General features: G+C 42.9%; 1 protein-coding gene across 2 annotated transcripts in view; it reads left to right on the top strand.

Annotated features, from left to right (window-relative positions):
* Positions 1-4,065: 4,065 nt before the first annotated feature.
* The window catches only part of DAB1 (Dab, reelin signal transducer, homolog 1 (Drosophila)), a 1,330,586-nt gene continuing 1,306,957 nt past the window's right edge, over positions 4,066-27,694 (top strand). For both annotated transcript variants that reach the window (XM_011973852.1, XM_011973851.1), the window contains exon 1: positions 4,066-4,373. The gene's annotated coding sequence lies outside the window, so the exon portion shown is untranslated. The remainder of the gene's footprint in view (positions 4,374-27,694) is intronic.

The raw sequence follows: 27,694 nt of genomic DNA, 5'->3' as shown, positions 1-27,694 counted from the left end.
TCTTTCCTGAGATGATATAAGCCTACAGCTCTTGGTGGCCATGACCCTTCCTGCTTTCTATAGGAAGAAAGCTTTCTGAAATTGGGGGGGGGGGGCGGGTGGAGAAGGATTGAGAGCGAGAGAGAGAATGAACAAGCAAGCAAGAGAGTTCACAGACATGATGACATCATCGATGGAAACAAGCTGGCTTCACTCTGGACTGCCAAGTGACAAACGCCTCTGTCTTTGCCTTAATAAATTCCCTTTGCCTTAGGCTGGTGATCTCGACCTCTCTCAAAGGAGGTGGGTGGAGTAGGGGGCAGCACTGGAGTAGGAAATGACTGTATTTCTACAAACAGCAAGAGAGAAAAGCAACAAGGTTTCTGAAAAACAACTCTGGCTATGCCTGTAATTAAAAATCACATAATTTTATCCTTCACATTCCCATTGTCTTTATACTAATATACATTTTAAAAGGGACTGAATCAATATCTTATTGCATGTTTCCCCTTGAGTGTGGATCTGAAGTGAACGTGGTGAATGTGTGCAGGGTGGTCCTGCCTCTTCTGTGGTTTGTAAGTTCCTCTAGGGCTTGGGATTTGTTGTCTCCATATTTTTTCTCCAGCCACTAACTATAATATTCATACTTTTATCCTTGTAGGGTGCTTTGCAAATTATTTTCATCTGCATTATCTCATTTGATTCTCAGGGTATCTGCGAAGGGCTGGGATGACTATTCTTGCCTGTCCAATCGAAAAACAGAAGCGCAGGTCCTAGTATCATGGCCCTGAAAGAGAAAGACATCTGCAGAGCTTGTGCAGTGATCACCCAGGTAATGTATGGTACAGAGCATAGAAGGGTCCCTAGATTTGGAGCCAGAAGGCTCAGGATTGAATCTTAACTCTTACTTACTAGCTAGCTGTCTGTCTTTGAGCAAGTCAGTCAGTCTCTCTGGTTCTCACTTTTACCGTCTTTCAGTTGGGGAAATAGGGATGATAATTTCCCTTCAAGGATTCTTGTGAATATCACAGGAAATAATCTAAAATAAAGGGCTCTCTAAACTGTCAAGGGCAGCCCAACTATTTGAGGCTGATTTTTATCAGTGGTGATGTATTGGGTCCAGCTAGTAGTACAAGCTCACAATAACTGACCGTGCACACCTCTTCTTAATTCCACATTCACTGACACTTTTTTGGTACCTTGAAATCAGCCAGGGTGAGGATATTTACACTCAGGAAATTGGCAAATGCCATGACTCAGGGCTTTATTGTTAATCAGGCTTGTTAACAACAATCAGAGTCAGTTGTTAACCAGTTGCCTATGGTGGTGGGGGTGGCTAGAGAGAAAATGATACTAATATTTAAGGATATAGACAGATAACTGAGCAAATCCTTAGAGCATTTCCTTTAGTCTTCACAGCTCCTGGGGCAGATAGTGATTCAGTTCTTTAGATGAGGTCATTAAAACTTCGAGAGGTTCATAACTTGCTTAGAAACACACAATAAATGACAGGAGAGATTCGAAGTCGGATCTCACACTCTCTCTGATTCCCATGCAGCAACCCAAAGGCACATCAATTAGCAACTGTTCTCTCCCTGATTTCCAACCAAGCAGTAGTGAGCAAGTTTCTATGACCACTTAACATTTAAGATCCCTATCTGGACTTCAATGTACTAGTTTTGGAGTTGGAGAAACTAGCTTGGAGAAACATGGAGAGAAGTGCAGTATATTGAGTTGGGCGCAAGGGAATGAATTGACTGTCTTGGAGATCTACAGTTCTGGGTCTCAATTGGATAAGTGCTTCGGGGCCCTGAGAATTAGGCAACACCATTAAGGTTGGGGTCATTTGAAGCACCTGGGCATAGAGAAGGAGAAAGTCAAGAGCATCTGGGTCCAAGTTCCAGCTCTGCTACTTCACCTGTCTGGGGTTTAGCTTTCTCATCTGTCAAAGGGGGGCAATATCAAATCATGCCTATTTTATCTCATTGAGTTTCCGTGGTAGCAGTGGGGAGCAAGATCCTGGAGGCCTCTGGAATCTGTTACACTATACTGATATCAGAAATTATCACGTGTCTCAGCTGAGAACCTTTCCTCCTGTTGCTAAGAGAGAAAGGACTGTCTGTTTTCCTTTCTTGCCATCTCTGGCTCTACACATCCCCCAACAGCTCTGTTTTCCTTTCTATTTTTATATCTTGAGTGGTTTATATGATGATGTCCTGCATGCTTCAAACTAGATGAGGGTGGCAGACAGAAAAAAATCGAAAGGACCTAAACAAAATGAAAATCTTTCCTGCTCGAAATGTTTCCTGCTTGAGAAAAAGACAGATGTGTTCAGGGGCTGGCATTACAAATGCAAGCATCCCAGATGCTGAGAGAAGCTCTTCGTGGATTCAACAAACAGGCAACCCCTGCCTGATCCTGGACAGGACAGAAGGGTTGTAGGAGCACTCCAGAGGCTCCTTGAAAACCTGAAAGTAGAGAAATGTTGAACATGAAATTAATGGTCATTTAGCCCCTTAGGTGCTTTCCTTGTCACATTTCATCCTCACAATAATTTTATGAGAATATATATGTTATTATTTATATTTTCCAGTTAAGGAAAAGGATACTCAGAGAGTGGTAGGAGAAACTCATACCCAGGCTTCCAGGGTAGCTGTGCAGTGGCCTTTTTTCCTAGTGGAACTACAGGCAGACGGGAAGTTGCTGTGGTTGTGGAGGTCAGGGACTTGAAAGGGACTTTTATTCAGCACTGTGGGACACTCTGATTGGATCCTCTCCTTCCACTCATGCCCCCTTCAGTACATTCTCTGCACAGCAGCTGGAGTGAGCTTTTACAAATAAAAATCACACTGTCTCCAATCCTGTAACTGTGACATCTCTATTTAACCCCCAAAACTCCAAACTTGGCATCAAATCAATTTCCCTTACTGATCTTTCCCCATAAGACCAGCTTCCCTCTCCACCTAATCTCATGTCACCAACTCATCACTCTTGCTACATTCTAGCCACACTTCCTTCCTCCTGCTATTCAAACACATTCAACCTGTTCCTTCTTCAGGGCCTTGGCACTTGTTCTCTCTATTTCTAATGACTGGTTCCTTATCATACAGACCTCAGATCAGTGGTCATGTGCTTAGAGGGCTTTTCCCAAACGCCCAGCCTGATGTCCTACCCCAGTCATTTTCTATCACATGTCGTCATCTACTTAAATTTTGGTCAATAGTGATAATTACTATCCAATAGCTTCTTGCTGATTTACTTGTTTATTTTCCGCCTTACTAGAGAGCAGGTTACAAGAGAATAAAAATTACTTGTCTGTGTTCTTTTGAATGTTCTGCCCGTCTCCATAAAGTAGAGGTTGGCTCATAGTAAGCACACAAAAATATTTATTGATGAGTGAATTGTTACTGATATATAATTACCTCAAGAAGGGCAGACCTGCGTCGGATGAAGGAAGAAAAACTCATGTTTTGCTGTAACTTACCATGTGTCAAGCTCTGTGCTTGTCTCATGTGATTATCACAATTCTATGAGACATATGGTTCCCATTTTGTAGATGAAGAAATGGAAGCTCAATCATTTGGTCGTTTGATAAGACCACACAGCTACAACCGAAACCCTGGTCTGTCTGCTCCAGTGCCCACACACTTGATTGTGGGGTGTGCATAACATGTCTCAGGGGTTTATGTACCTGCAGGAGAGTGTGTGTCTGCTGCTGCAAAATCTTGCACCTGTGAACACCCCAAGAAGGAGAAGGCTGTGTAAAAGCACATGCAGGCCAAGACCCTAGAGGCAGCTCAGAGAGGGCTCTCCCTAGTAAATCACTTTTGCTTAACCCGAAGCCCATACTTCCCAGGGGAGCAGACACTGAGCACTGCAAACGGTGAAGACTGCAGAATGGCTGCAAGTTGTAGACCTCACTGTGACCGTAGCAGAGAAGGGAGTCTGCGAGTGGGTGCTGAGGTCCTTCCCACTCAGAGCTCACATTCAGGCCAGGTCGGTCAGGCCGCGCCACCTCTTCGGGCAACAGCATTCCGCGCTAGGTAGCGAAATGCTGAGGGGCTCCCCTATTCGGGGGAATGCGGTAGTGATGTATAAGGTATGAAAGATGTGGCCTGCAGAGAGCCGGCACTATCTCTACTGCTGCTGCTGCTGCTGCTTCTGCTGTTGCTGCCGCTGCCTCTGCTGCCACCACCACTACTGCTGCCAGCGGAGCTGCTGGGAGTGAGCATCCCCTCTCCGGGATACCCAGCTCCGCGGCATCTCCCGCGGGCCCTGGCCCCACACGGACCTGCCAGCCCCAGGGAACAAAAGCGGAGCCCGCTCGTCCTCTACTGCAGCCGGAGGATGAGTCGAGAGGGCTGAGCGGAGAGTGTGGTCCTCGGCGGCTAGAGGTAGGCAAAGATGTTGCGCCCGCCGCGGCGTGGGAGGCTCGAGGTGGGCGCGCCGGGGTAGGGGCGGCCGCGGGGGCCCATCCGTCCAGTGGGCGCTGCCCGCACCCGGCGAGGTGGTGGTCTGCAACGCTGCGCCCGCACTGCCCACTGTGGGTTGGGCGCCGCGGTCTCGCGGCCGCGAGAGAGCCTCCTGGGTGGGAACTGGAGGCAGCAGGGGAAAAGTCTGGAGCCAGAAGCCAGGCAGCGGCTGCCGCGGCGGCTGCGGAGGGCTGCCCGCGGCACTTGGCGGCGCGCGTCTCACCGCGCAGAGTGGGCAGGCGGCGGCTGCAGTGTGCGCAAAGTTTTGGGTGGCGCGCAAAGGCGCAGGCGAGGGCTGCCGCACGGAGCCGGCCAAGTTGTGGCCGGAGCGCCAGGGCGACCCTCGGGCTTCCCCCACCACGCGGAATCGCCCGAGCCAAGCGGCTCTTGCTCCCTGACACCCCAGCTGAGGCCGAGTTGACGCGCAGCCATTTAACCCTTTCTGTTCCGAGGAAACAACTTCATCCGCGTCGACGACTGGACTCGGGCTAGCTGGGTAGCCTTGAGGTTCCCGGCAGGTTCAGTCCTTCTGTGGTCTTGCGCATTTCCTCGCTCAGTCCGCATTTTCATTTCTTTTTTGTCCACTTCTGTATCTAGAAACCAGGCAAGCTGGCCAGGGGTCTTACCCAAAGTCTGTAATTTTAACCCTCGCGCCATCTGGACGCATGCTTTCTTTCTGCCCTCTCAGCTTGGCTCTTTGATGCTGCTTTGAAAAATGAGATGATTAATCAATTAGGTTAGTGGCCAATTAGGCATAACCTTGTAGGAAAATAATTATGCCCGGCTTTCTGGGCTTTCACTGATGATGAGGTGGGAATCCAGCCCAGGTGGAGGGGCTGTTCCGAAAAGATAGGGCTGATCAGGGAATTTCTGAGAATTTAAGATTAAAAAGATCCAACTATGTGGTGGTGGCTGAGGTTGTGGGGGTGCAGTAGGAGTGTGTGTGTGTGTACCAATTTTTGCCGATAAAATTAACCCTTGGCAGCACAGTATGGGTGGACTTTGCAGGCAGCCTGTTTCGAACAGCTCAGAAAAGGTGTGTCCCCTTGCTTTCCAAGCCCCCTCCTCTCCTCTCTTTCAGAGGGGCTCTTGCCTGTAAATCGCCTTGCTGTGTTTTTGCTTCCGCTTTGGGAGGCTGAGTTCCAATGAATGCATTTTAGTTTCGTGTGTGAGGAATCGCGTCGTTGCAGACCGAGGTTCCTTACTGTGCCTTCCGAGGATGCACATTTCCCGTGATCATGTTAAATACAGCGGTTATTAAATGGGTGCAAAAGAAAGGCAATCTGTTTCCAGGACTGGGAAGTTCTGCTGCAGAGCGGGGCTTCCTTTTGCTTTTGGAATGACTGGTGGGGTTTGGCACTGCAGTATTACAATACAGCCATATTAAAAAGGTCTTCAGAGCTTGGAGCCCTCTACCACTGCAGCCCCATCTTCCACACACTTCCCTGCCCAAATCCTTCGTGCAGGGAACACGTAGTGAATTTCGTACCTGCACCATGTGCATTTGAACCTCTTTCTGTCTCTATTTTAAGCTGTTTCTATCTCTTTATACATTCGGATGCTAGATAGTAGATTTCTGTTCAGATTCTGTTCAAAATCTAGAGGTGTTCCCAGGGCAGAGGGATTTTTGCAACAGGTCCTAGGTCTGGGTTTTCTAATAATAGATCTCCCTGGCATTTAGTGACATGGGGCCCCAGTCTCTCCACCAGTGACCTGACAAGGGTTGGACCAAGAGATCTCTGAAATCCCCTGCAGTGCTGACATTAGCTGGTTCTGAATTTTATGGCTTTTTCTTTTTCTCAGCTGAGCGGAAGGAGTAGCTGAGCAGTACACGCAATGTGACAGCAACAGTGCCACCTCGCTCCTAGTGGAAAGGAATGAGGGCTGGCCAGGGCTTATTGGCAAATAGGGATTTCCCAGCTGGAAGACTGCCTGGTGATACTGGTGTGCAGGGACAACTGGGAGCCACAGGATTCACCCGCCTCCCTCAAAATGAATGGCCACCATTCAGCACTCTCTCTTTGACAAGATTTTTCTTTTCTTGAATCTGGACTCAGCTAGTTGCCTTACAGTGATCACATTTGTGGATCAGATTCTTGTGCTAGCAAAAGCCTTGCTCCTTTTTAAAAATGGAATCTTTTGTACATACCGGGAAGGGATGCAGGGTGAGAATAGAGGGAGAGAAGAAAGAAGAGAGGGGAAGAGGCAAAGGAAGGAGTGAGTGGGGGGCAGAGCTAAGAGATATAGAGAGACAGAGATAGCTTAAGTCTTCAAATGCAACCAGACAGTGGGAAAGAGGAAGCAGAGACAGAGAACTAGGTTGGGGGTTGGGGCTTGGGGAGGTTGGTGGTGAGGAGAAGAAGGGAGAGATGCAGGAAGGGAAAGAAAAGCAGCGAGGGAAATACTAGCCCTAAGAGGGAGCGATTAGAGCCCACATGAAGCAAGACCAGTCTTACCATCTAGCTTAGAAAAAATGTAAAGGAAAATCTCAAACTGCACAGGACACATTCCAGGTAGACTTGCAGCCTGGAACTTAGCTTTGACATAATAAGGCAATTATTTATGAAATACACATTGTACGACAGAAAGTCATGAACTCGGTTTCTCCATTCATCCATGACTGGAGACTCCAGTTGCTGGTGTGGTGTTGGTGCTGGGAGGGGAGCTGTTTGCCTAGCAGACGTGCTTTGTATAACCTGGAGAGTGTGCTCTTGCTTGGATCAAGTTGGGTACTCCATTTGGACAAACTGGGTTTCTCAACAGCTTTGGAGGAGGTGTTTTTTGTTGTTGTTGTTTTGAGACCTGTCTTCCATCGAATGGACAACTTTTACAATCATGTATCATTTATTTATTTATTTAACCTGGGCGGGGGGGAATGAAAAATGAATAGTAAACACCCTTACATGCCACCCAGAACTAGCAGTGATGACAAAATGATTTCAATTAATTTTCTTCTCTCCAGCCTCCTTGCCCCTGTTCTGGCCCATCCTCAGAGCCTCCCAGCTCATCTCCTGGCCTTCAGTATGGGCCCTTCCACAGATGTGACACATCTTTCTAGAACATGGCTTTGATCATGTTACTCCCAGGTCAAAAACATAAAGTGCTCCCTATTGCCCAAGGCATACTGTTCAAATTCCTGACTATGGACTTCAAGACCTTTCACTATCTAGCTGTCTTACTCCCTCCTCATGTTCTAGTGACACACAACACACACACATGCTCACACCATACACGCACACTACCTCACACCCACACACCTACACATGCACATACACACACACCTTCTCACACAGAATCACACACACCCTCACATACATGCATACACATTACATTCACACCACTCACACACAGTTTCACACATTCATAAATACAAACAGCCCGCACATACACACAGCATCGCACACAGCCTTCTATACATATACACAGCATTAGGCATGCCTTCACACACATATACACAGCATTACACTTACATCACTCACTACCATACTCACACATGCACCCCTACCCACACACAACATCACATGCAGCCTCACACACACTCATGTTTATGCACTTACACACTCATGCCACACATCTATGCACTTACATCTATGCACTTACACACTCATACCACACATGTACTTTTCATACCTTTGCAGGTGCTACTTTCACTCCCTGTTTGGAGAATGCGTTCCTATTCATTTGTCTTATAGACTCTCCTCATGCATTAGGATCCATCTTAAAAGTGACTTCCACTCAGAGGTCCCTTTCTCTCAGGAAGCTCATGCTCCCTCAGTACTCTTTAAATGCCCTTCTTGAGGTGCTATGTTACAAGTCTCCACGTGTTCATCTCTCCCATTAGAGTGAGATTTCCTTCAATGCAGGGACTTACTCATTCCCCTATTCAATCTCAGGATATAACACAGTCCTCTGCACGAAAGCATATGATTGATGTTTAATGACTGCATTCATTTTAAGGGCTTCTAAAGGATGATTAACATCTTTGACACCTTCTAAATGTATTTATTTTCTCTTATTCCTTTTTTTGTTAACAATATTGATACAAACTTTTTTTCTTAGAAATTCAAACAATACAGAAGTGTGTAAAATAAAAAGTGACAACCCCTTCCCCCACCCCACCTAAATACCTTCTATGTTTAATACACATTATTAAACATTGGCATTGCTCCTTTACTTTACATAATATTTTCCTAACTAGATTATGTGCAGGAAACTTGCAATATATATTCATGTACATCATCTTTATACCTCATACAATACTGTATGTGCAGGACGTGCCCAAAAACTATGGAATAAATGAACAGAGACTTGTTTGGTTTATACTTAAATAACTAGGTAGTTGAGTTTACTTTTAAATAACTAGAACACGCATACTAGTTGGGTTTAAATTTTTAATTACATCAAAAATTGTTTCCTTAATCTTCACAACAGCCCAGTGTGACTGGTGTTGTGATCTTTATTTTACAGATAAAGAAAGCTAGGCTCCAAGAGGTTACATAAAATGGTCAGGTCAGAAAGAAAAACATAGTAGTGTCTAGATGGATTCAAACCCAGATCTCCTTCATTTTGTTGCCTCTGTTTTTTCCACTCTACCCTATTAGTGGGTCTGTGAGCACCTAGTGGCAGGTCATCTAATTCAGCTTCATATGCCCAATATTTGTTCAGAGCTTAAGAGTTGATGGAGCCCTTTAGTCCACATCTTCACAGTTGCCCTTCCAATTAGGTGTCCTTGTCCTTTTGCAGATGAAAAACAGAGGCACATGTGATAAGCTAGTGTGACCTGGCCAAGTTCCCAGAGCCAGGAAGAAATGGAAGATGTTGAACTCAGGTCTGTGAGTCCAGGGCTCATTCTGTATCCTTAGACGTGAGAGTTGATCCCAGGAAGGAGCTGGCCACCTTCTGCTTTCACTTTAGTACAGTGACTGAATGGGGCAGATGGAAGCTGCTTCCTGGAGAGGGGTGGGTTTTGCTGACACTCATGTCTAGGGATGACAGCACTGGCAGCGTCCATGTTTTCTGCGACAGTTTCATTAAGATACACCCTTTTCCCCAATACTGTTCTTCTGCATCTCTTGTTTGAATCAGAACCATGGACAGAGTATGTCTCTTGCTACTTCGGTAAGCAGTTGTAGACATAGTTCCTAGTTCTGTAGGTGTGCTGGAAAACCTGATGGCATGGTTAAAAACGTTGGTGTTGGGATAATTTGTCAGTGAGGCAGTGGTTACTGGAGGCCTCCAGAGCTTGACTTTGATAGCATCTGCCTCTGGGTAAGTAGTGGAATTACAACTCTCATTTATTGAGGGCTCGCTGTATGCCAGACACTGGGTTGAGCACACTACCTGTATTCTCCTGTTTCATCCTTCTAACGATCCTAAGAATAGTGTGATAACTCTTAGTTTATTCTCACCTGGAACATGCTTGGCACAGTAAAAATCAGTAAAATATTTGCTGAGTTTTTATGAATAGAGAAGGAAACCAGGGAACAGAGACATTAAGTAACATGTCCTAGGCACAAGTTAGTGCATTGGATATAAACTCAAGTCTTTCTGACTCTAGAGACTGTACTCGTTTTGAGTACTTGTGCTTATTCTAAATTGATAATCCTGACCAAGTGACATAATAGAGCTTGAACTTGCAAAAGCTTTTGTCCAACTCTTTTATTTAAGGGAGAGACATATTTACTATGTGCAAGGTGTTGCTCTAAACACTTCAGATACAATAACTTGTTTCATATTCACATTCCATAAATAAGGAATATGAGGCACAGCTTAAAAGTAGAGCTAGGATTTGAGCATGAGTAGCCTGTGCCCTTTACTACCTGGTTATATAAGATTCTGGGACCTGTGTAAGATCCTGGAGTTCCTCAACAGTAGAACCATCATCACCATCACCGCAGTCATCCTCACTGTCATTGCTGATGCTTTTGTATCTGCTGTTTTTACTGTCTACCTTGTACCTATGGGCACTTTTCATATGTTATTCTATCAATTTTCAAAACAATCCCATATTTCCATGGAAGGGAACTGAGACTCAGTGATGTTAAATGAGTGCTGAGAGTCACAAGGCAAGTGAGAGAAGGACTGGGATTGGGACATTGTGTGTCTGGTGTCAACATCTGTTCTCATTTTCTTTCTTCAGACTCTTTTTTTCACTGATCCTTGTTGCTGCTCTTAAAATTCAGCAAAGCATGAAATGATGAAATTTTTCTTGTGTGTTTTCTTTTTTTCATGGTCAGTCCTATGCACAGAAGGATAATTGTCTAAAAAGACATAGTGTTTGCATTTCAGGGGCCTGAATTTTTCTTCCATTCCACTATCAGGCATCAGAAGGGCTACCTGATGGTTCTGGGTATCTTTTTCAATTCCCTGGAAATGAGATAATATTACCTGCCTTGTTTTGTAATATGGTGATCAGAATAGTAAAGTTGTGATCCTTGTGATTTGAACCTGCACTTTGAGAGTGAAAGGCACCTTGTGAAAGATAGAAGAGAATGTTTCTCAGATTGAAATAGACTGTCTTGGGCCACTGTGTAACACTAGCTGGTTTGGGCAAGGAGGTTATCATTACTTGGTGACATTTAGGCTCTTTCCTTGTTGGCAATAGTACAAGAATCCTATATAATTAATAGTTCTTCACTTGGGACTAAAGAAAACCCAGCCATATTGCAGAGGACAAGAGAAACAGTGAAATCAGACAACCTCTCAATTTATTTAGCAAAGCACACATGGCTCCCATCTCAAAGGGGCAGGCAGACTTACATCAGAATGAATACCAAATAAAGAATTCATTTGTATTCATAGGCTTTTAATAAATAAAAACATTTTTTTTTTCTGAAACGAGCTCTGAGCCATAGGTGTTGAGGCTTTTTGTTTACTTAAAATGCAGAATACAGCCTCTTATTTCAAAATGACCATCTTTTTTTCTTTTTTGGAAGCTTGAGCTTAGATCTTTGGTGACATTTTTTCTCCAAGCAAATATTTACAGCCAAGTTGGAAAGTGACAGGAAGGAGGGTTTAAAATGAAAATGTTACCAAGCTGAAGTTTACATCTGAGTGCAACACATGGTGTCACCATGGACAAAGTCCTAGGAACTCAAAATATTTGTCAATTTGTAGAATTTGAAGAAACCAAGCTGTTTTCATTTGTTAAGGTTAACTCTAAAAATCACATTTTAGTGCGTCATAATGTGACCATTTCCACTTCCTATCTGCTTGGTTTGATTCTGGTCACGCGACATCAGCCATTTACTTATTTTTTTTTTTCTTTTTCTGCTTCTCCATATGAGGGTGAACTGTCTCAGGGTTAATTTCCCATGTTCATTTCTACTTCCATGCCTTTACTTATGCAGTTTTTCCTGCCTGGCACTTCCTCTGTCTTCAACTCTCCGCCAGATCCAATAGTCTCTTAAAGCTGAGATCAGGTACTATGTCCCATATGAACTCTTCTTAGTTGACTTCACTCATAGTGACCAGCACTGACATTGGTTGTTTTTATCACTTTATCAACTTTTTCCAAATTGTATAAATAATACAAAATAATTGTAAAAAATGAAAAAGTATAAAATGATATAAGGGTTAGTAAAAACCACTTTAAATTCTAGTTGTTATCTACAATTTGGTGACCATTCTTTCACTTATCTCTTTAGATATATAACTACCAGCATCTGTAGATGGATATAATTTTATATACTCTGCCTTGTTATGGATATAATTATACATATTCTGCTTTATTATATAGGTGGTTTGCTTTTTATCCTGGATATCTACTTTTTAATACAGCTTTTTTGCTTGTTTACAAACTGGTCTAATAATCCAGATGCCTTCTGTATTTTCTAATTTCCTATAATCATTTGCAAATATGTACATTCACACACACACATACATAGGCAAGAATTTTTGTCATTGGTTTAAATATGATATCATATATGCATTTTTTGCATTTGTCACTTAAAGCACTGCGGAAAACTATTCTCCCTGTCATCCAGCTCTCCTTGAGTCACAGGGTATAGATATGTTATGATTTTCAATGGTTGTATAGTTTTTGATGGAACGAGTGTACCATGGATTTTTCCATCATTTTCCTACTGATAGGCATTGATTTTTGTTCACTAATTTTTATAAATGATACTGAAATAAGCATCCTTGAACATTTATCATTTGTAATGGATGATTTAACTTTTATGGGTAGATTCACAAAAGTAATATTTCTGAGTTCGAGTGTATGCACTTTTCAGTGTTTTAATAGATGGTGCCATATTGTTTTCTAAAGAGAATGTAATAATTCACATTTCCATTAGTGTATATGTAGTAACATCTTCCCCATATCCTTGCCAGCAACATGTATTATCATTCTCTTACTTTTGCTGATTTAATAGGTAAGAAATGACATCTCATCGCTATTTTACTTTGTATTTTCCTGATGTCTGCTAAGAAGGAGCATCTTTTCACATTTGTCATGAAAAGATTTGAATTTGCTTTTAACTGGACAGATAATTAATCATTTTGCCTATTTTTGTTTTAGATGATTCTTTATCTTATCATTTTATTCAGGCTTCTTTTAGATTATAGTCATTTTTTTTCTTTCATCTACATTGTGTATGATTTTCCTTCCCTAGAAGTTTGGTCTAGTGTTATAATGATCTCTTTATCTTTGTGTGTTCAAAGTAGACCAGGAGTTAATTGACGGTAGTGATGTGTGTGATTCATCTCCAGGACATCATATCTAGGGCAAGGCTCAAAGGGGGTTAGGTACAGAATAAATGGTGCTAACCCTGACCATCCAAATGTATTTCATTTAACAATGGATTGTAGGAAATGATTTGTGTGTGATATCCAAATGTATTTCATTTAACAATGTATTGTAGGAAATAATTTATGTATGTGGCATCACATGGACTAAAAGGTTTCAAATAAGCAAAGTTTCAAGATGACTAATGTTCTGAAATAATAATAATAAGTGAATTACATACTTTTCTGTTTTTTAAGAGTATGACTCAAAATACTGTAAACATCAATTATCGTGCTGAACTATATCAAGAATACTCTTAAGGACTATTTAGATACGTGAGATTATTTGCCCCTATATGTATGAGTAGCTCCAGACATATGGATATATGGATTTTAAATTCTCATATATTTATGTGTGGATTTAAAATTCTCATATCTATTTTTTATACTTTTGTCATCTCTCCTCACTGTCAGATTGTGCTATCATGTCTTGGTAATATCAGTTTATCTGTCTTTAAAACTTATCCTGTATGTTGTCAAACTCTCGAACAGCAAAGGAAAAGAAAAGCGGTCCTCTTCTCTTTCTATTCATCTTTGTATTGCCTGTGGACTAATATACCAGGAACCATGTTTATTGGAAATGTGGATATGATAAGAGTCAGCAACCACCAAGTCTTGGCCTGAGTGCCATTCCTATGAATAAAGTGCATCAGCTTCCAGTGAAAATATAGCTTTGGTTGCTTAGGGTTCTTTTTAGTTTTCTTCCTTTGTTTACAACTATATTCTGGGAAAGTGAGATTGCTGGATAAGTGAAATGGTTGCATGCCATCTCAATTAATTAGGATATAGGTCCTAATTAATTAACTGCATGTAACCAAGATTTTAAATAAAGTGGCTTAAGAGTTCATTTACAGTGGTACAAATACGTTTCTCAGTCTCATAAAAGTCTGAGTGTTTAGGGAAGAAGCTCTAAGCTGTGAAGTTGTGTAAGGTCTAAATTTCTTCCAACTTCTTGCTCCTTCATCCCTAGGACGTTGCTTTCTATCTTCATGATCCATGATGGTGTGTCACCATATCCTTATTCTAACCGGATGGCAGAAAGGAAGAAAAGAAGTCAGGCAAAGGCCTGCCCATTTCTTTTAAGGGTATGATCAGAAGTTGCACCCATAATTTTATTTTATATCCTTATAGGCCAGAATCCAGTCAACTGGCCACTTCTAACAGAAGGGAGACTAAGGAATATTGTATTTATTCTGCATGGCCATGTGCCAGAATTGAGGTTCTATTTTTGGAATGTGGGAAGAATGGGTATTGGTGGACAGTATGGCAGTACCAGCCACACCTACTCTCATCATTCTGGTGTTCCCTGGGTTTGCTTGTAAGCTGGAGTACAAGGCAGCAGTCGCCTATATCTTTTGTACCGCCCCCCCCCCCAACTGTTGTGTGGAGTGCAAAATAGTTACTCAGCAAAGACAACTATATATTTAATGTTTCTCTTCTTGTTTTAATGATGGGGAAATGTAGGGAAGAGAATTTAGTTTGATAATGACCTGAGACTCCGGGACTGGAAACCTTTGGGCTTCTTGGCTGATTTTTCTGTAACTTAGTTCATGTGCCACCTAGTCCTTTATTGCTCCACTCAGAGTTGGTTATTTTTATTTCTTATTTATTCCTCATTTTCAGCTCTGAGAGGTTCAGGTGTGGAGACCACATGCTTTGGAAACAGGTGTATTTGGACAACTCTGTGAGAGTCAAGGGGGAAAATCAACCCCCTGCAAATAATATAAGTGAGCTGAAGGTTTGAGATTATGACCTCTTGCAAAAAGGGTCCCCTGGTAATCAACAGATTGCATCTCCTAGCTAAAGTTTCTGCACTCCATGTTCTCCCATTGACTTTCTAATTAACACGAAAGCATCCTTTTCCTTACTCCAGACAGGCTCTGGAATTGGGTTTGCTGTAGCCAAACAGCTGATTCTGACTTGTTCTCTGTTTCCAGAGCACAGTGTGATCTTATTCTTTTTAGGAAGCAGGATTTCAAGGGGTGAAATTTAAACATGCCCTTTTTTCCTCCAAGTTAAAAACCAAATAGGAGGTAAATATTGGAGTTTGATAAACATGAAAATGTGTATCTTATTTCTGTTAAAATTTGATTGGAGAATTTAGGTTGTGCAGCTATTGCAGGCTTCCTAGGTTGGTCTGAGCTGGATAGCTCCAGGAAAGCAGTGAAGGAAGATCTTCTAAGGTTAGAAGCTTTGAATGACAGAAGAAAAGGAGCTGTTGTATCGTGTCAACTAGGTTCTTAGTTGCAGATGACATTATTTAAGCTGAAAGGGATTTATTAAGGGGTGTTGGGTAGCCTACAGCATTCCATGAGGGTCCTGGAAGCCAAGCTTGAATGTCAGGACAGATGGCCAGTCATATCATGGGATTGCTGGAGTGGACACAACACTGTTATTAGGGACAGCTGGAAGGATTTTTATCTGAACTGCCCCAGAAGTTACTCTCTATGCATATAGTATATACCTTCTATCTTTTAACATGCCCTTCTAAGCCTCATGTAAGTATATCTGTTTAGTGTCCCCCGAATTTTATGTAGTCACTTCTGTTTCCCATGCAGAAATATAAGAAAGCACAAAAATGGGGCTAGAATGATGCTGAGAGACCCTATGTCATGTCTGCTATAGCCATACAAATTTGCTCTCTTCCTGATTTCACCTAAAAGATAAACGAATCCCATTTCTTTGAAGAGAGAGGCTGCAAGTACCTCTGCCCTGCTTTTCCTCTCTGGGCACTGGAGCCGAAGTAGGCTGTTAAGCTCCCATCGAACATCACACATTTATTTAAAAACCATCAGGGGCCACAATGGCAAACAGGATATCCCACACTTCTTAACATAGCAGAAAAGCCCCTCTTTGGCTCCTACCCAATTAGGAGTGGCTCCCTCTCATTCCTTTCTAGTATTCTTTCTGTTTACTATCTGGTCCTCTCCTCTGGGCTCCATCTAGGACACTGGTGCACTACACCTCATGCCTGGAGGCCGAGATTCTTCAGCAGAAAGATGCATTTTTTTGTTTCTTTTTTTTTTCCCTTTTTTTTTCTCCAAGGAATCAATATTTCAATATGTTGAGCTGTGTGTCCAATGCTATGAAGTTAAAATATTAAATAGCATATTTATGGCATTGTCTTGAAGAGTGTGGTTGTAGAAATATTTCTTCTTTTGTTTTTCTTTTCTTTTGTTTGTTTGTTTGTTACCGCCACTTCTTTTTAGGAGCAAATCTCCCCAGGGGTGTATGGTATTTCTTGACTCTTGGAACAGTTGCTACCCCCAAGACTTGCCACGTTGTTCTGCCCTCAGATGGAATTAGGTGAATGCGTGTAGCTGCTTTTTCACTCGTGGTCCTCTCCCCATCCCTTGCTCTTACCCCAGAGTTCTGTGTATTTGCATCCAGAGGAATGGAAACATTCCTTGCATTTAAGAGACAGATTTATTCCGCATGGAGAGTGGGTGAGTTCATTGCCACACTCTTTTCTCCCAGGGACCCAGGAGACTAGGACTTTGTGCGTTTGCTGCCCTCCTCCCCTTTATTTTTTAAATGCATTAAAAACTGTGCTAGTCTCCTTTGCATGTACTTCAAACTGCATGAATGCAATAAATCTCATTTTAGATTAAAAAAAATTACCTGGAAGTCACTTGAATATGCCCTTGCTGTCCCATGTCGCTACTCTCTGTACCTGCTGTCCCTTATCCCCCAACTATGAGCAAAATGCCCTTTGTGCCTTGTGTCATTTGACACATTTACCATTCATGATGGAAACATTGTTTCCTCTGGGAAGCATTCTTTGTTACTTCCTAGACTGGGTGAGGTGACTTCCCTGGATGTAGCCAAAGCACCCAGCAACCACTTCTGTTAACTTAGCATGTAACGTTGAGACCCTTGGTTTATCCTACTGCTTGTGTAACTGTGAGCTTCCTGAGAGCATGGTTTGTATCTTTGTATCCCAATAGCTAGCACAATTCCAGGTACTTACTGTTGGTGCAAATGAATAAAATAATGAGTTACAGGGTACCGCCCAAGGACATGGACTTTGAAGTTAGAACTTGACTTTGCCACCACATAGTTGTATAGCTTCAGAGAAGTTAAACATAATAGTTCTGTGAAGGCTAAATATAATGAAATAATGCATGTGAAGTGCTTGCCAAAGAACACATAGTAAACAACAAGAGTTGGCTATTATTTTGATTATGATAAGATTATCATGATTACTTCACGTGCTCAATATATGGTAATGATCACCAGTCTACTTTCTGGACTAACATGTGAAGTGGTCATCTACGACATTTCTGTTTGCTATAGAACCACACCAAAATATGTTGAAGCCACCAGTGGCTGCAGAAGAGGAATGAAAATAGACAGAAATGTACAGAAGTCACTATCAGGCAAAATCTGTGATGGAGCATTTCAGTGACAGTGTGAGAGAATGCCTGTTGACATCGGGTTTCAGTAATGGTACTGTCACCAGGATTTTACAAACAATTCTGCCTCCTTTACATACTTTTTTCTTTCCTTTAGAATTTTTTTTTTCACTTAAAAAAAGAAAAAGAAAAAATGACACCGAGGTGATACTGAAAACTGTGTCAAAATGACCCCGAGGTGATACTGAAAACAGTGTCAAAACTTCAGTGAAGGTCAAACATTTGCCAAGGGATTGCCTGGAAGCACACATCCTGCTGTGTTCTCTCTGTGCCTGTGCAATGTTAACACAGTAGGAGCTTCAAGTTGATGTCGAAAACCAGCTTGGAATATGGCAAATGTCTTCTTCGTGCCAACCTCCCAGCATAGTGTCTTACATAGAGTACGTGCATTTTTATCTATGTACGTGCAAAATACCTTCTTTTTCCTCTCTTTTCCCTGTGGGTCCATACTTATTTCACTACATTCAATTCAGCAAACATTTATTGAACCCCTACTGTGTGCAAGGAACTCTACCGATTCTCTCCTTCTGTGCCTGTTTCTCCTCCTGCATTAACATTACTGCTTTATTAGAAGGAAAAGCTTGTGTTAAAGGCAACATGGGAATAGCTGGCATCTACGGGAACAGCATAAGCATTTTTTATTCTGATTTTGTAGAAATATTTATTGTTATTGGGGTCCATATTAAAGTATAGTGGGAAGAGGGAGTATCAGGACCAAGGACCTAGTCCCAATCTGATGTATGATCTTGAGCATGTTGTTTAACTTCTCTGGGTTTTGGTTTCCAGCAGTTATCAAGAATCTTTCAGCCCCAATATATTATGATTCAAAAAACTGCAAAAGCAACATAAAGTTTGGATTTGCTGTGTTAATGTGAAAAGCCTAGCGGATTTGGCATTAGGAGCTTGGTTTGAACTACAGCATTGATATTTGGCCTGTGTGGTGTTTGGTTTGAGCTTCAGCCTCCCAGGGCCCTTCTCTATAGAACTGGGACACTGCCTCTTGCTTTTCCTGCTGCATCAAGTTGTTGTGAAGCTTCAAAGAGACCATGCATGTGAAAATGAATTATGAGTAACAAAGGACTATTTACGCACACATATAATCTCTTATTTCTGTAAATAATCACCTTGATTTCAATATGTTATTCCAATGAGCACTTTTGCATTTGGCCTTCTGGATTGTTTGAAGGAAACACTGCCTTTCAGTTTTTGGTTTTGGTTTTGTTTTTGTTTTTTTGCCCTGAAGCAGTCACAGAGTATCTTAAGTAAGTGGGTGCTGTATCCCCTACGTGTCTTTCCGATCGACACTCGTCTTGGGTCCTAGAGCCTGACTGCATGCATAATGTTTTATTGGTTGGCCTGAAAGGAGACCATTTGTTCCCTGCTAAATGAGCTGTTACTGTGTGCCTATGTCCCTCAGCACCTGGGGCTGTATGCATAGGAGAATCCAACCGTGGATCTCCGAAACCTTTTTGAAGGGAGGGTACATTTCTCTGCAGGTTGTTCCCTCCCTCCTTGGCCTTGGCTCATTAGTCAGAGCAGCAAAAGGTGGGGGAAACGGGAGGGGGGAGGAGGGCAGGGCTGCGGGCCAAGGGGTAGGCCCAGGATCCTTGCAGCCTTGCTCTCGTCTTTCTACTGCCCCTGACTGACAGGTGGCCAATTAGCTCTAATTGGAAAGTGTATTGCTGCACATGGGCCGAGGTGGCTTATGGAAGCGTGCCTCCTGTAGCAGCTTTCCCTTATTTTGGCCCCAGGTCTGACTTGATCTTACGGCCTCTAAAAAGAAGACCTCTTTCTCTCTCAGCTGTCAGTGGCCTGGTCTAAGGGCCAAAGAGATGGCTTCTCTCCAGACTGCAGACACTGGATCTCCTGAATAAGGGCCAAGCTGCTCAATTAGCCCTTTATTTGGGTACCTGGTGGACTTTGCAGTTTGGTTCACAGAGGATGATGCTATTGTTATGTCTGTGCCAGATGTGGGTCATCTCAGTCCTGGGTCTCTTGTGATATCCTGTTGATACAGGATGATTTCAAAGTGCAAGAGAGAGAAACCCAGAGAGATCATTTTGCCATAATTGCTTCCTTCACCCCTCCCTGTATATACACCCACACACACTCTTTACATTATAAGCAGAACTAGGGTTCAGGGCTCCCAATCTAAAAGAGAATATGTATCTGGCTCTCACATTGGTAGAACTTTGTTTCCTTGTCTTTTTACCCTCATAGCCCAGGTGTTTAGAAAATTCTTGTAAAATAAATATATAAGGGCCTCGAAATAGGTTGTTTTCATGGTTCAGCAATTGAGTGCTGCATTCAGATCCCAGTTCCACCTCTTACTAAATATCTGACCTTCAACAAGCTACTTAACATCTTCAAATTTCAGTTTCCATTGCTATAAAATGGGGACGAGAATAATCAGACTTACTTCACAGGATGCCTATGGGCATTAAAGGAGATGAGCACTTGGCTCAGAACTCAGAGTAATATTTCATTAAATGTTAATAGTTACCATTTCTAATGAGCTACCTAACTCTACTCCCATCACACAGATGAAGATACTGAGGCAGGATGTGTGGCAAGGGGGTGGATTAACTTGTCCAGTATTCCACTAATTAGAGACAAGGCCAGGAGTAGATTCTAATCTTTATTTTCTTCCCAGTTCACTGTTATTCATATCTGAGAAGCAAGTCTATCCTGTACTTTTCCCTCAACCAGATAAATACCTGTCTTTCTCTGTTTTGTCTTATCCAGTTCCTCCAGACCTTGTAACTACAGAATCTAGGAATCCGCATATACGAGGCTACATAAAGGTTGGAGACTCTGGGTGTCACTTCCTCCAGCTCAAGCCTTCAATGGCTCTCCATTGCCTCAATATGAAGCATTATCCCTTCATGATCTGGCCCAGGCAGTCTGATCCTAGGGAAGCACTGGCAGTTCCTATGTGTGCCCTGCTCTCGTTCACTTCTGAGCCTTTGACATCCTGGGACAGGGTTTGTTGAGTGAATGGTAGTGAGTGACTCAGAGCCCTTCCAGCTTTCCAGAGCTGTGATTCTAGCACTCCTAGGGGAATATACAGGTGGGCCAAGCAGGAGGAGGGCCCACTCCTTCCACGCTGTTGGCCCCCTGCCTTGTCCACCCTTGTCCTTCTCCTGATGGCTGAGCACATTGCCTGCTGGGCAGGCATTTCTGCCACATATGGCTGTTTTCCATTCAGTGTGAAATGTCATTTTTGCAGGGCTCTCCTGCTCTGCCTCTGAGCATCCTGCATTTTTCCCCTGATGTCACCTACTCAAGGTATGCCAGTGCCTGTTTACTTGTCTGGGAGTGCCAGAAGGTAAGATCACACCTGTTTTTCTCCCTGTTGTAGCTCTAATCCTTGGCAGTCAATAGTCAATAGATATTTGTTAAATGAATGAAAGAATGAATGAATTCAGGATTGGATCAGTGGCAGGGAAGCAGACAAGCATGAGTTAGGAAAAGAACGTGTGGTCTCAAGTCCTGGTATATCTGACGTCTCTAGCTCAGCTGATAGTAAACATCGGGCCTAGCCTTTATTTTTCTCATTATGTTTGAAACCCACCAGTCACCCAATAGTATAATTTCCTAAGTGGTTTCATTTCAGCTTTGCTAATTGAAGAGAACTGAGCTCTTTTTGAAGGCTGACTTTGTGTGCGGCTGTCACTGGTGAGAGTCGAGACTGGTTGTCAATCACTGACAATAGCTTGCCGTTCTGGAATAATTTAAGTTTAGGTCTTTCTTTCACTCAGGCATTCATACTCTGTTATATGTTTTCATACTGAGCTGAGAACAATCTGGGGTGAGAAACTGTCATGTGTTCTAGGAGCTGGAATGGAGATTTCTTTTTTGATTTCAAATTCTTACGGTCTGTGGCTCAGAGTAGCTTGAAGGGAAAATCAGATTTTGGAGTCAGACCTTCTGGACTCCAGGTTTGAATCCTTTGCTTTCCCACCTGCCTTGCTAGCCAGGTAACCTTGACACAGTTTACTCAGGTTCTGAAACTATTTCCTTATACAGTTACAGGGGATGTAAATACTTTGTATTGGAGATTATCGTGAGAATGAGAGAGAGAATGAAAAGCCCTGGGTAAGGGCAGACCCTGGTAACAGCAGCACTCCTCACCAGCTCCTCGCACTGCAAGCAGGTTCCTCAGGCATCTTATTGTAGACAGCGCTCCAAAGGGGCTCCATATGGTGATTGGAGGTCCCTGGGGATCAAGCAGACCTGGGTTCAAATCCTAGCCCTGCTACTTCACTTACCATCTGGGAGACTGCATAAATCACATGCTTCTAGAATTCCCTTACTATCAATTGGGGATAATGATACCTACTCATCAAGTTGTGATGGAGATTGAAATTATGTGAGCTATCAGCATAATCAATGCTCAATAAATGTTATTTCCTTTCTCCTCCTTCTCTCTACATGTCAATACATTTAATTTACATTAGGAGATTGGGGAGAAAAAGAGAGAGGTGATTAAGAAAATGCCCCCTACTTTCTGCTTCACATTAAAGAGCAAGCATATAAGCATTAGCACAGTATTCTGAGTCACACCTATCTGGCACTTGTTCATTTATTCAGCAGATATTTATTGAGTCTCTACTATGTGCTACATAGAGTTCTAGGCACTGAGATACAGGAAAGAAGAAAACAGTGAGTGTGTTCAGGTGGCACTAACAACCTACTGGGAGAAACAGACAATAAATAGATAACATGGTGTCAGCAATAGTTAACAAATGGAAAGAGAGAAAAGCAGGGAACAAAGACAGAGTGCTATTTATATGTGAATGGTCAGGGATGGCTGCTCCGAGAAGGCGACATTTGATGGAACAGAGCCTTTGTTCCTGCTGTTTTCTCTCCCTGGAATGCCATCACTGTCCCTTGTCACTCTCTGTCACAAAATCTCCTGTCATCAAGACTCCACTCAAACAATACCATCTCTGAGTGCCTTTTCTGCCCACCTTTTGAGAGTAAGTCTCTTCTGCCTCTCTGCTCCCACAATCTCTTTTACTGTCAATATGTTCCATGTTTAACATCCTTCTCCCTCCTTCTTTCTTTGAGCTTCATTGTCAGGCACAGTGCTAGGCACAGAATTCGTTTATCAAATTATGTGTGTGTGTGTGTGTGTGTGTGTGTGTGTGTGTGTGTATGTGTGTATGTGTGTGGGTGTGTGTATTCATTCAGGTGTCAGCCCATCCTGACCACATTTGGGGATAGTGAGCAGGTAACCTCAGAGCTGGTCCTGGGGAAGTCTGCTCAACTCTGAGATGTGTACTTTGTCCTCAGAAATGTAGTGCACTCTTTCCCATGAGTTAGGCGTGCTGAAGGCAGACTGCTTCTAGCTCCATGGCCTGGACAGTTCCATCCAAGTTCAGCACTGAGAACTATTAGGCACAGTCTCTTCTCATATTTCCAGAGCTCTTTAATCATTTTTGCCTTTTAGAAGCTACATGTCTTTGGGAAAATTATTTAATCTTTGCAGACTTCTCAGGTGTTTTGGCTTTTGGTTGGAATTGTGACAACTGAATGTGCTGTTTCTTGAACCTCCCGCTGGTCAGAAGCCATGAGTGACTGGTATTGGTGTTGATTAGTTAAAAAACAGAAAAACAAAATAGCACAAAATAGTTTATGGGAAAGACCATGGGTTTATAGTTAGACAAACATGGGTTTGAATCTAAACTCTGCCTCTTGCTATTATTTTTACCTGTAGCAAGTTACTTAATCTCTGTGAATCTGAATTTTCTCATATGCAAATTGGAATAATGGGTACCAATATCACTGGCTGCTATGGAGACCAAGTGAGAAAATGTGCAGATAGTGCATAATTAAATTTGAACTTTGGAGACTATACTCCAACCGTCCCCACTTGGTTATGTTCCAATCAAGAACCCTGAGTTTATCGTCAGTGTACTGTTACTCAGACAGGATAGTCATCACGTAGCACAAAGCAAATCCTGCTTCTAAACTTGTTGTTTGCTCTCACTCAGTGGCATAATCATTACTCTACAGTGTAGAATGTTATTATACAATGTAGGTGTGGGGTCTCTAGCCCACAGCTCTGCACCTTTGTCTAGCACTCCTGTCCTCATACCTTAGTGGTCTGTCCATCAGCTTGTTTCTCATCTACTTTGCTTGTCCAGTCCACTGTGGTCCTCCCTTGCCCTCTCGCTCATGTGGCAGAGTGGAACCAGCTGTCCTGAGACCTGAGTTCAACATCTGGTTTGCCCATTTGCATGTTTGTGGTCTGAGTCCAAGTCATTTCCCTTTGCTGAGTCTCAAGTTCATTGTCTTTGAAAGAGTCCTGCTCTGCTCTGCCTATGATAGAATGTTTGGGTAATAAGTTTAAAATTAGAATATTTTAGGGCTATATCTGAGTTGGGGTATAGCTGAAAGAGCTCTGAGTTTCATTTCTAGCTCTACCACTTATCAGTGGTGATCCTGGCTAATTCACTCACATTCTCTCGACTCAGTTTCCTCATATAGACAATAAAGATAACAATAATGACAACTAATGCTTCTTGAATTTTACTATATGCCAGGCATTCTTTTAAGTACATTTGTTAACTAATTTACTTCTCACAATAATCTTATGAAGTTGGCACTATAATCATCCCCATTGCAAAGTGAAGATACATAGGCACAGCGTGTGTATACATAATTAAGCAACTTGCTTCATTAATAAGTGTCACATTTAATTTAATAAGAGGCAGAGGTGCAATTCAGAACCAGTCTGTCTGGCTCCAGAACTCACGGCCTTAACCATCATGCCATACTGCCAACCATGGTGCTGTAATTCCTACCTTGCTGAGCTGTTGTGAGGCTTAGAGAGACTAAATAGACAGTGTCTGTCAATTGTGGATGTTCAACCTGTGTTACACCTTTATTAAGCTTAGCACAACTTAGGATTAATAAACGCTTACTTTGTTGCTGCATTTGGCCATATGTCTGCTTCTGATGAAGCAGTGATTTTCAGGACCAGGTATTTTCCTGGAGCTGTTGCTTTTCTGCAAACCTGAGATGTCAGGAGTAATATACCAGGGGCTTCTACTCCTAAGGAATCCTTGTAAGAGGGTGCCACTTTGTGCTTTGTATCAGTTCTTTGTTAGTGGTCAAGCCGGCTGACTGTCGTTCAATAAGGAGTTGGGCTTTGTTGTAGAGGTGGGTTTTTTCTAAGCACAAGGAAGGCAGGGTCAGGTCTGCAATTTTCTCTGGCTCCAGGAACAAATACTTCTCTTGCTCCTCTAAGCCTGAGAGTCTCGAGAGATATGGGGATTGGTGATGACCTCCTGCCTGGGTGGCTCTTACACACAAAGCTGAGAGCAATTTTTAAAGTCTTCTCGCCATTTTGCTCTCTCTTTAAAAATTAAATGCCTGACACTGAGGTGTTTTATTCCCAGACCAGCTGTCCTTTAGGAGGATGGATTGGAAGTGAGAATGTCTGACGACTTCCTTCCTAACCTCAGTGGTTTTCGAGGATGGGAAAGGCCACAGGGAAGGAAAGTGACCTTGTTCTTTTTGTCAACTTAATGAAAAAGAAATGAAGCATCAGTCATGATGACTGAGTTCCATAGTGAGGTAGCCATGGGAAGGACGTAGGAGCAATGGCATCATGTAGGGTTTAAGACTCAGTGAGACTGGGAGGTTGCACAGTCTGCATGGCATGCTGGATTGAGCACTGAACTGGGAGCAGAGAGACCTGAATTCTCATCTCAGATCTGCCACTATCTGTCTGTGTGGTCCTGAGTCAGTTACTGACCCTTGTGAAGATGTTACATTCCATGTTTAGAATGTAAGCAATATAGTGGAGTGGTTAAAAGCAAGCTTTGTTGTGAATTTTTAGTCGTACTGCTTCCTCCTTGGGTAACTTAGTTACTCTTCTGTAGGAGGCTCAGCTTTCACATCTGTAAAATTAAGAGCTTGGAGGCCAGGCCTGTGCTTAGCCAGTGCTTCAAATGCCCCCCAAGACCCCTCTGCAAGTACATTCTCTCCTTCTCTGCCTTGGTACTCTCTTATTCCTCCTTTAGAATTTAGTACTAACTTCCCTTTGGGTGGAAAACCTTCCCGATGCCCCCCATTGATTGAGATACCCTCCATCCCTGTATTTCCATCACCCCCAGTGACTTCACTTGTCATTACACTTATCACTCTGTGAGGTCCTTGAGGGCCTAAGTCTGGTTCCTCTCCAGTGCCTCAGAGCCCTACACAGGATCTGGTTCCAAGATGAAGTCTCCAAATGCTTGCTAATGGAGTGAATGCATCTCTTTCCAGGTCTAAAATTCTGTGCTTCTAAGTGTATTTGCCTTTATTGGTACCTATTGTTCAAAATGCACATAAGAGATACTGTTTTCTTCTTTCACAAAAAGGTAACAATTACAATTTTTAGGCCAGGCAGGGTGGCTCAGCCTGGGATACATAGAGAGACCTTGCCTCTAAAAAAAAAAAAAATAATAATAATAATAATCAGGCATGGTGGTATGCACTTGTAGTAAGCTATGATCATGCCACTACATGCGTGATCTGCCCCAGACGGGACGGGGGCTTTGGGCTGGTGGAGCACGTGCTGTGACAGGACAGCATCCTCAATCAATCCAGCAGCATATTTGGTTGCATTTTCTACACACTACATCTGTTGTTAGGTTGCCTGAGGATGCTCTGGGCCTCTGTCCTGCTGGTGCTGAGCTCTCTGGTGTCTCTTGCTGGTTCTGTCTACCTGGACTGGATCCTGTTCTTTGTGCTCTAGGATTTCTGTCTTGTTTGCATAACCACCTATGCCATCAACATGGGCCTGATGTGGCTCAGTTTCCGGAAGGTCCAAGAACCCCAGGGCAAGGCTAATAGGTACTGAGCCCTCATCCCAAGCCAGGCTGGCCTCATCTGCTTTGCTTTGACATGTGAACCTTGCACAAGGGGGCATATCTGGGTCCCAAGAAAGCCCTAGATGCAGGGCTTCCTAGAGTCCCCCCTCCCCCTGCCATATCCACACATGATAATGGACCAAATGTACCATACATTTGTTCTTTTTTCCACCCAGTGCCTCTGACTCTGTCCCTGAGGGCTGGTCTCAAAAGCTCTTGCCATTGCCTAGGGAGGGAAGGTTCTGAGCAATAAAATTTCTTAAATAATAGTAGAAAAGCAAGATTACCCTGTTCCCCCACACCCCCAAAAAACAATTACAATTCTTTATGTGAATATAGAAATTCATGCTTGATAAAATATTTTCCACATTTATTACCTGACATCTGCTGCCTAATGGCTTATCAGTATTTGGTTTTAAAAACAATCGAAGGCCACTGTTGGTCTCGTCCAACTAGATTTCTTGTTTGACTTACTGGAACTATCTCCAGGTTGTGCACCCTTGCCTTGAACTGACTGTACTGCACAGGGCTACTGCTCCATCTCTTACCCCATGTGGTCTTTTCCATCTCAGATACCAAGCTCTGTGCTATCACTGACTCCCAGGTAATGGACTGAGTCTTCTGAAACCAGTTTGGCTGTGGGCTTACCCTCATCTCAGGGAGTCCACTTTCTTGGTCTGTTTTTAAAGCAACGATGTCTACATCAGGTATGTGATCTCCAAATTTACAGCCTCATAGAGAGAGCTTGCTGTTAACAGAGTTGTCAGCAGAGGGGGGGAAATGCAAAATTGTCCAACAGAAATAAATCTCAGAAACTGTTTTGTCAAGCCATCCAAGCATTATACATTTGCTGCTGCATGCAGAATACACAGGAGGGGAGGGAAGAAAAGGGGGAGAAAGAGTGAGTGGAAGAGCTGAGACCGGCTTGCACTGTGGGCAAATCAAAGCTCTCTTCTCCCTCCATGACCTGCTTCTCCCTGCCTTCCTGGAGGCCTTATGTGAGGTATGTATGGTGTCTTTTCCTTCTTTGCTTGTTGTCTCTCCCCTAACTTTCGTGACTTTCTTATTGTAGCTTTGGCACCTGATGAGCTACACGCTAGAGGAAAAACAAAGAAACATCAGAGTGCTGTGGGTGTGGGGCTTGAGGAGCGTGCTGGACACACAGCCTGAATCC

This window comes from Mandrillus leucophaeus, unplaced genomic scaffold, assembly GCF_000951045.1.
Source record: "Mandrillus leucophaeus isolate KB7577 unplaced genomic scaffold, Mleu.le_1.0 Scaffold14, whole genome shotgun sequence".
In the NCBI taxonomy this organism is placed as follows: Eukaryota; Metazoa; Chordata; class Mammalia; order Primates; family Cercopithecidae; genus Mandrillus; species Mandrillus leucophaeus.
The sequence above is the reverse complement of the archived record's forward strand: the minus strand, read 5'-3'. Positions and strand labels throughout refer to the sequence as shown.